At 37.4% G+C, this 9,936-nt stretch overlaps 1 protein-coding gene across 2 annotated transcripts in view; it reads left to right on the plus strand.

Moving 5' to 3' along the window:
* The first annotated feature begins 346 nt into the window (after positions 1–346).
* The window catches only part of LOC138011329 (substance-P receptor-like), a 12,096-nt gene continuing 2,506 nt past the window's right edge, over positions 347–9,936 (plus strand). Inside the window, exon 1 of one of the 2 annotated variants that reach the window (XM_068858297.1) lies at positions 347–429. The gene's annotated coding sequence lies outside the window, so the exon portion shown is untranslated. Of the gene's footprint in view, positions 430–9,614; positions 9,749–9,936 lie in introns of those variants that run through there. The other variant, XM_068858296.1, reaches the window with a different exon arrangement.

Below are 9,936 nucleotides of genomic sequence, written 5' to 3' on the forward strand. Positions count from 1 at the left end.
AATATAAATTGCTTCAAATACAAGCCGGAATGGTCTGTTTTTCACGTACGAAAAGCAAATGTTGAACTGATTATAAAAATGAATTGTATTTACCGTGCCGAATCAATCTCGTACCCAGAGTCCTCATGCTCTTTGGTCAGCGGGTTGGCGCCAGCATATAATACGCGTGGGAATACATTATAATTTAAATACACTATAATAGGGGATACATGAAGTACCTAGGGCAGAGACTCTGGGATAGTGGACGCCATTTTCCCTCAAATCTGGGACGGTGTCTGGGAGTTATAGCGTAACAGCCAATCAAAATCGTTGAATGAGAGACGGGAACTTCGCACGTAGCTGGACAATTTCAGCAGTTGTCTGTTAGAGACACTTGAAAATTCAGGTGACTCCAAAATGGTTGTCAGACTCACTGTTTATCGGCCCAACGTAAGTGAATATTTACAGGTTATCTGCATTATGAATAAGGAGTGATTTTTTAAAGACATTTGACAATAAATAACGGCGATAAATTATTTCTTATCTATTAAGAAAATTAAAAAACGATGTCGTTAACGTCATCTTCGAGGCTCTCCCAGGGATTTTGGGGAACAAAAGAACATGGCTAATTTGAACTGGGGAACAGGGGAACAATATCACAATATTTTAGGGAAAAATTTAAAACACTTTTAGGGATCAAAAAGCTGGGAACAAGTTTGAAAGTAATTTGGGGAACAACGGAACACAAGCAAATATTTAAAGGGAACAAGGGCCCCCCCTCCCCCTCCCTCCCCCTTTCCTCCTGGGAGGGCCTCATTATCAAGTCCAAAAATTAGAGTTGGTAAGAATGTTTAAATATTAGATAAAAACAATAGTTAATTAAAAATGGATGAAAGTGTTAAGAATGTTTTTTTTAAGCAATCGTTTCGCGCGAACGGAACAGCCTGGGTGTTTAAAACAGTATAATACTGAAAGGCTGGTTGTACATATATCCTCACAGCCGTACAGCCAGCTTTGCAGTATTACTTTGTTTTAAATCTATAAATTATTTGCCGCTTAGATCTCCCAAGATCCGGCGCTTCCACTTTATTTAGCTGGCCCTTGCATGAAAAATTGTCTGGGTGTTTAAGCTTGGACTCCGTTATTTTATGAAGAGCATCTCGTACACAAGGCAGTCAAACTTTCTTTCGTACTTTCGTAGAATACAGAATTGGCTGTGTTTGAAGAAACCTATATATGTCCCTATGGGCTTTCGAAAAACTGTTTTCCAATCGCCGAATGCTTTTCGTTTCACGCTTCACGTAAAATGGAGTGAAGCCCGTGACTTTAGCCTCGCGTGACCCCCGGAAACTTTTTACCAAGAGTATTTAGTTAACAAAAAGCAAACAAACAAACAAACAAAAAAACCTCGGAGTCTTAAACATTGTCTGTAGAAAAAGACGCTATACAAATAATGAAATTCAAAATGATAAAATATAAAATGAAAATCCTTTCCTGTCAAATTTTGTGAGTTTCGTTGAAACTGTTGTGTAAGTCAACGTGAGTTCGTGAAGAAAAATGATGACAATCAGGCTACAACCATAAAATCCAATTTTTCATTGTGTGACTAACCGGACTATGGTTTTGGGGGTCTTTTTTATCCACAAGCAACTTGTCATGTAGAAGAAAAACGAGAATAAAACTCCACGTATCCGGCAAACGCGAAAATGCCAACTTTCACGAAGAAACGGCAACCGGAAACCGGCAAACGCGATTCATGGTCACGAGGTCACTTTTGCCGTTTGCGTTTCCGGTAAACGTGATACCAAATCTCTCTAATGACGTTAGTTGAACGTCGGACGTCACCGTTTTTGAACTTTTTAATTTTCTTAATATCTTATTCAGAAATATTGTATCGCTGTTTTTGCTTTTATATCGTTAATTATCCAGATAACAATTTTTCGTTCTGCTTTCCTGGTAACACAAACTATACACCATCCCATTATCTCAAATTGCGATTGCGTTGAATGCTAAGAGGGAATAATGTGCCTTTGCTTTATAGGACCTGCAGAAAGAACAGGAACAGGCAAAAGGAGCGTGAAATTACGGAAAAAAGTGATTAAAAAAGACAAAAAAACAAAACAAAAAATAGGACAAAAGAGGCAAAAAAAAAAAAACAAACAAACAAACAAACAAAAAACAAAAGAACCCCCCCCGCCCAAAAAAAAAAAACTAGAGAATCAGACAGAAGATGCACTTTTAATTGGATCTTTCTGAAAGTTACTGAATCAGACAACAAAGAAAACTTAAGAATATATATATATATTTTTTCATTTGTCACCGACGGTGATAAATGAACATGTAACTTATTTGTTTAATTCAAGGAAACTATAACAAGGGTTTGAATAAAGCTTTTGAATTTAGAGGACTGGTTTGAGTGGAATAACTGGCTACTGTACCAAGAAGGGACTTAACGGCCTCTTTCACGACAAGTGTGTCGACTGGAGTGGTCATCAGAAGCCCCTTAGCTCCCGATGAGCATTCCATTTTTGAAAGCAAAATTGATGTCATCACGTTTAAACGACTTCATGTTTGTTATTGTCAAAATGAATTTTAATCTAAGGTTTGTCTTTAATTACCTACTTTAGTTCAGGATAAAAAGTAGCCGATTTTGCGAGTACGCCTTTGGTCGGATGTTGCAGCTATGTCCAGAAATTTCCGTGATTATAGATACACAAAGATTGGATTTCAATAAACGTCACGAAGTGTCCCCTTGCTCTTTTCGCCAACTTCAACATCACTCGAATTAACGTCACAGAGTGTCTCATAAAAATTCTTTGACTTGGGCCATTTAAGTTTCAATAAGAATAAAACGCAAACAGCAGTTACAAACATTTGCTTGAACTGCATAACTTTTTATAGGCTTAACGTTTCGTATGTTACAACATACATCATCACAAGTGATTATTAGGTGCGGTTACAGATAACTTTAAATTCAAAAATACAACTAAACGGACTGGGAACTAACGAAATTGATTGACATAAAACGACAAGAAATATGCTAATAATACAGATAAATACAGATAAAGTTCCTTACAATTTATCTGTAACGGAATAATAATCACTTGTGATGATGTATGTTGTAATAAATACACGAAACGTTAAGTTTATAAAAAGTTATGGAGTTCAAGCAAATGTTTGTAACCACTGTTTGCATTACAAAGTGTCCTTAAAAAATGCTGCTCCTTAAGTAAGGATAAATTAACAGCTGCATTTATCCCAAGCTATAGTTAACAATTAGACCCTTCGCCCGCAAGGGCTACGGATCAATAGTCCATGAGGCGAAGCCGAATGGGCTACTGCATAACTCACGAAAATAAACAGGTCTGGTGAAAGCGTGCTTGAGTTTCAACAAATGAGCCCCCAAATCGGCAGGAATTACTGACGCTGATGAATAATAAACCAGTTGCTATTTCCAAGACGATGGAATTACCTAGTGAAAAAAAACCTCGTCCAAGATAATGAATTTTTGACTTTGCAGAAACAATGGTCAACCTCAAGAGTTAGCGATTGTGATCTTTGTGCTGAATTTGCACATTTCTTGTCAAACTTTATAACACTTAAAAGAAAAAAAAAACTAACTAACAAAAACAAAAACCAGGTGTCTCGCCATTATTTTGACACAGGAATTTTGGAGGGACAAACAAGGAGTATGGTATTTTTGATACTGGCCAATAAATCGCTGTGTTACTGCACTATTACACGTACACAATGCGTGCCTATTTTTTTCTTTTGTTTCCTCGTTATCTTTCGAAGCACCGTATAGTTGTTAAGTTAAAAGAGTTCACCCTGAGGGTGAAGTGATCAGCTAGTAAATTCTCTTCGCAATTTCAATGGAATGCAAGGACAGGTATAGGGAAGGAAGACTATTATTAGCTTTTGATATAACATCAAATTCTCATGACTACCCAAATAGATGCTAACGAGAACACGCTACCAGATAAAACCATTTAATGAGCACATCAATCACTTCGCAAGTCCCTTTTTCATCCGTTTATTCACAAGGTTGAAACGTTCATTCTCCTAACTTGCACTATAGATTTCTTTGTTGGGTAGTCATGAGAATTTGGTGTTGTATCAAGATCACATCTCTTAAGCTGATAATTATCTTCGTTCTCAATTCCTGTCGGCCTGACATTTCATTAAAATTATGAAAAGAATTTACAGACTGATCTCTCCTGGGATTTAAAGAGTTTCTTTCCTGTTTTCTGAGAATTACTACAAAAACGGGAAATAATACTTTTGACAACATTTTCAGTAGCCGTTGTCTTTGAGTACTTGTCATAGTATTTTTGCGAAATGGAGGATATTACATGGTCATACGGGGATACTAATTTTATCTTCGAGTGCTGAAAGTATCTCTCACCAGTGAGCGAAGCGAACGAGTGAGAGATACTTTCAGCACGAGAACATAAAATTCGTATCCCCAAGCGGCCATGTAATGTTCTGTTTATTATAAAGATATTGATGAAAAAAATAACACAAACAGCGGTGATAAACATTGTATTCCAACGCATTTTTATAAAACTTGTCGTTTCGTATGCGAAACGTGTGCGAATGTGTGTTGACTAGCATACGAAACGTCAAGTTTTATAAAAATGCGTTGGAATACAATGTTTATCACCGCTGTTTGTGTTATTTTCTTAATCAAGCTACGATGTCCTAAGAACAAGAGTTTATACGATATTGATGAAATGTCCAGATTTAAAAAACTCGTTTTACTCATTTTCGAAATGATGGAAAAGTGGTCACCAACCGCTAAAACACGCACGTTGAGTAACATGAAACAAGATAACGTAAAAGTTTGCAATAAAAATGTTAATGTAGTAGAGAAGAATTATATTATTCTCGTTATTAGTTGGGTAGAAAAATGCCCTCGCTCTCCCTTTTAATGGCCAATTCTGATGACGAAACTGTACATTGGTAATCACGCTGCTGTACATTCTTTCGGCGAGTCTAACATTATGGTCAATTTTTCTTGTACATAAAAGCTTCGATTAAAACACGAGCATTGGCTCAGGGAGCTTTACAGAGAAGAGGGAAGTAGTCCAATTTAATATCATTGTTCATTTTGTTCTAAAGTACCTGCGTACAGTAAGAGACTATGAGGGTAAGAGAACACATCCCCAATACATGGGCCTCTTCCCATGATGTACCTTTTCAATCTTATTTTAGCTCGTAGTCAAGCTGCGAGGCTATTTTAGGAAAGACACCTGATTGGTCAACTGTAATGACGTAATGACGTAATGACCGCTTTGCTGTTCTGCTTTGAGAAAATGGCGTCTGTAGTAGACATCAAGTTTGTCGATGAATCTGAAAACGTTGATTTTGAAGAGTGGGAAAAGTTCCCGTCCACGTAGAGAAAACTGGTCCATGCTGTACATAGCTGAATCCGATGAAGGTGACGTCGAATCAACAGAAAGTAGGGATGCGAGCTCTTTTGAGGAAGATGTTGAAATTTCGAGCTTCGAAAAATCTTCAAATTTCGATTTAGGATTTCACTGGATCATGCGACGGCGAGAATAGTCTTCGCAAGTTTCTTCACAATGACATCTGATTCTCTGACCATGGACCGCGCCGCCATGAGGACGAAATTAAAAATAACTTTCACAGCGTGGCGTGAAGCTTAAAATAGATTGAAAAAGATTATCATAGGACACGGGGATGTGTTCTCTCACCTGATAGTCTCTTGCGTACAGTTAGTACGGTCTGAGGATCGGGTAGTACAAGCTTTATTAAACGGACTACACTATTGCCAAAGATAACACCAGGGATCATAAAATAAATGTGCGAGGCGACGTCGTCAATAAAAACGCAAACAGACTCTAGAAAGGTGAAGGGACGGCCAAGTTAACTTCAAAATATCGTGCTTCCAAAGTATTTTTCTGCTCCATAGTATGTATTTCGCGCTTTTTTTATTTAGTCACAAAAGAACACATTAACTTACTGAACACGCCGAGCTTTACCATTTCCGAAAAGAAAGTGCCAAAATGAAGTCACTCCAAAAGCACTTGTAACGGATGCTGTTGTGCCTGTTCTTCTGTCTGAATCACAATCAAGGATTTTCTGCCTTCTGGAGCCATAATAATCTCGTTTTTCTTAGTACGCACGCGCAGAATCTTCAGGTCGTTTTGCGGGTCGGTGTCCCTAACAATCCCGCGGGCGATCCAACAAAGAGTGTTACTCATTGACACGTACTGTAAAGTTGTGGCATTGTCAAGAGTGGATCGTATCGGGATGCCTTCCTCGTTTACAACCACCACTCCGACCACCCCCTTGTGAGTTTGTATGCGCTCCAACATGTCTTCTACTTCTTGTCGTTTCTCGTTCATTCTTGTAGTTCCACCAAAGAGTTGGGATTTCGTCATGAGCTAATAAGCCAGTCCTTCCTCTTTCGGGTAAATAACAAAACAACGTTTCCTAGGAAATTAAAAACACAATTATAGAGAATATTACCAAATCTTCGTAGCAGTAAGATTGAAATCGAACATTAAAAAACGACACAACTTTTAAATTTGCAACGTTCATTTTCCCACTCCGTTATATTCCTTTAGTATCATGTAACCTCTTTTCACTGATTTTCAACTATTCTTGGTTTTCAAATGACGTCACGACCGCCATGTTGTTGCCCCTAAACAAAGAAAAGGCGGCCATGTTGGTGCCCCGACCAAATCCTCCGGGAATTTAACTCTATTATTATGCAAACGCTTCCTTTTGTTTTCGTTGAAAAACATGGCTGTTGATCACGTGAGTGAAAACCAGCAATTATTCTACAGTTTGCAATTTACACCTATTTGTTACTTACTTTATATAAAGCCACTTACTTGTAAACATCCCTCAACTGAAGGTTGATTACTGAGTATTCGAAACATGTCTTGCAAATTTAAAAGTTGTGCCGTTTTTTTTTAATGTTTGATTTCAATTACAGAGAAGGAAACGACACACAAATGCAACTAACAATTGGACGAATTGAAATGTAAATAGAAACTCGGTGCCAGGCGTGAAATTGTCGAACTGTAGCAGTTCTAGATTTTTCCGAGTATATCCCCGAGCCACCTCGTTATTCCTTCATCGGGGTTATTTATAATTATCTCCTTGATACATGTACACTTGCAAGACCTATCATGAATATATCAGTCTAATTTTATGATTTTAAAACTCACAGGTACTGGTGAGAATTTCAGTAACAGAGTTCAAGATGCCGGACTGTATTAATAGTCTCAGTTATATCTACATAATGGGGGTTCCTACTTTGAAGAAGTCTTACGACGATAAGTTGTCCAGGTTTCAAGCCTCAAATATACCTCGTATGAAAGAACAAATTAAGGTGGTCCACAGGCGCTTTTCAGAAGTTCCTTCTGTAATTGTAATCGACTTAAAGCGTCCCTAGAAGAGATTCTTGGGAAAAGCCATCATATTTTATTGATAAAAGCACGGCCGAAGTGGATCGGACTTAATTGAATTATTGAGAAAATAAACATTCAAGTTGTGTAGGTCGCTATCACTAGGTTCCCAGTCGATATATTTTCAGTGTAGTGATTCGCTCGTGCAGAGTAAAATTTTTCGAAAAAAGTGCTTTTAAAATTGCTGCTATCGTTCATCTTACATTGACAAAGACACAATTGCAAGTAATACTTGGAAGGAAAAAAGAATACATCTTTTATGAATTAAGAAGAGTGATTAAGTTTCCCCTCTTCACTCGCTTGCTGGCAAACATGAAAACATACAAACCCTCTCCAACGATGGCAATCTGACTAGTAACTGAAATTCCTCCTTGGCTATCTAAAATGGGCCAAATTGCTGTATATTTAAAGCAAAACTGAAGAGCCTATCCTCTTATCTTGAACAGTTGGAAAACCTGCAGATTATAGATAAGTAGTACGGAAACTAACGCGTTGACGAATAAGTCTCAACAACGATGGTATTCGTTATATAAATAAGGAATTTGCATAGAAGGGTACAATTTCCGCTCGAGAGAGAGAGTAAACCAATTTCATTGTTTTGTTAGAATACGGAGGAAAGCAAGGTCTTAAGTTTAATACTTGTGCAAACAATGTCGTTATTCCTAGGCGTTCTTTTACTCTGAAAAAGTTATCGATTGGACACAATTTAATCATTGATCTCTTTTTGTAACGCTACAAGATTAGGGTTTGATTATGAGGAGATAGCTGTGTTAATTTTTAATGTTCAAAACATGAGATGGCACCTGTTGTAATTTCTTCTTTTGCATGTTTGCATTGAACTTAAGTAATACTTCTTGCTTCGTTGAGAAATACCAGATTCAGAAGCCAACCAGGAGAGAAACTTTTGTTGCTCTTTCTTTTAGCTACTTATTTCGTGCTCCTGAGAATTCTGTATGTTAATATTTTAAAGCAACTATTGACGTTAGATTGTGTCATGTGCCCTAGACAAAGAGAATTAGCTAGTTGATCTGCTGGTTTCTTGGGACACTTTGTCAAACACAGAACCTATATAAACGACCTCGCCTCCAGGAGGTCTTGGCCCTCAACGTGTTGGGATCGCAGCCAACCTCGTTTCGAGCCCAGAAGCCATGAGAGATGCCATGGAAACGAGGTTGTTCTTTCGCCCGTTGCCAAGTAATAGCTAATGATATTTTTGTGTTAAATGTTTTACGACCAAAGGGCAAAATGAGAGGACACTGGGCACTTGCTTTTTATCTGCGAAAGGATGACGTCATCTGACCTACAGAAGATAGATTCGTTACTAGGAGGTTCTTGGACCTTCAGCACTAACATAGTTTAAAATTCGGAAATTGTTCCTTTTTTTAGCAACGTTCAATTGTCATGACTCTTGACAAAAGAGACTGTATTGAAATAAACTTAATGAACAACAAAACTTTCTGAATCTGAGTGGTTTGCGATGAGCATCGAAAGAACTGATTTCGTGATCAGGCAAAGGCAAACTTGTTCGCCCCGAGTTGTGATTAGCTTTTTAAAATATTCTACATTCGGTTTTATTAGCTGAAGTAATTTTTCTTGGAACTCAATTAAAACTACTCTATTTGAGAAAAATAGGTTTGCTATCTGCCTATAAGACTACGTGATCTTATAACAAAGTTTAATATTTTCGAGGAAGTGATTGAAAACAAGACACGCTATGACAGAAACATTTTCCGGTCGTTAAATTTATTTTTAGCTAAGGGAACTTAAAAATTGAGAGATTTATTGCGGAACCGATTGACCAGATTACAGGGGAAGTGTTTCAGGCAGGGAAATGAAATCCAATATTTTTCTCCCTGGGCTGATCTCAAATTTACGCTTAGAGATCGTGTAGGAAAGAAATGAAAAAGTTTACTGCCGGTTTTAAAGATAAGTTTCTGTAAGCCTTTTTATCTTTTTTCTTCCACTAGTGTTGGCTTTTGCAACGTTGTTAGCACTATCTGTGCGATAAATATTTCGTGGCGCCAGAAACGTAAAGGCTAATCATTTTAAAATTATTCGATAGAAATTTCTCGAAAGACAACCGTTGAGCGGATAATTAAGTAATTTCCACAATGACACTTAATATCTTCAAGTATGATGGGGTGAAAAAATATCGTTCTAAAATTTTCACGCTTAGGTAGAGTGAAGACGAGTCCTTGCTCTCAAATGAAAAACAACTCATCCTGTGACAAGATGACGCAAGGTTTTGCAAAAAATGGGGCAACTTATAATTAAGAGACCCCATAAGCTGCAACTCCAGTACAGGGTTAAAGACAAAGTATTGTATCGTAAGTATAGCTTTATGTGAAGATATTTCTTTTACAGAACATTTTCCACCAGAAAGATTAGAGTTTTGAGAAGATGTTTACGAAATCTTCCAATCTTGGTTGTGCGTTATGGTGCATCGGATCTATATATAAAACATAACTCTAATGGAGTAAATAGTTTCTGTATTGAAGCGAAATGGGGATCAAGA

This window comes from Montipora foliosa, chromosome 7, assembly GCF_036669935.1.
Source record: "Montipora foliosa isolate CH-2021 chromosome 7, ASM3666993v2, whole genome shotgun sequence".
Lineage (NCBI taxonomy): Eukaryota > Metazoa > Cnidaria > Anthozoa > Scleractinia > Acroporidae > Montipora > Montipora foliosa.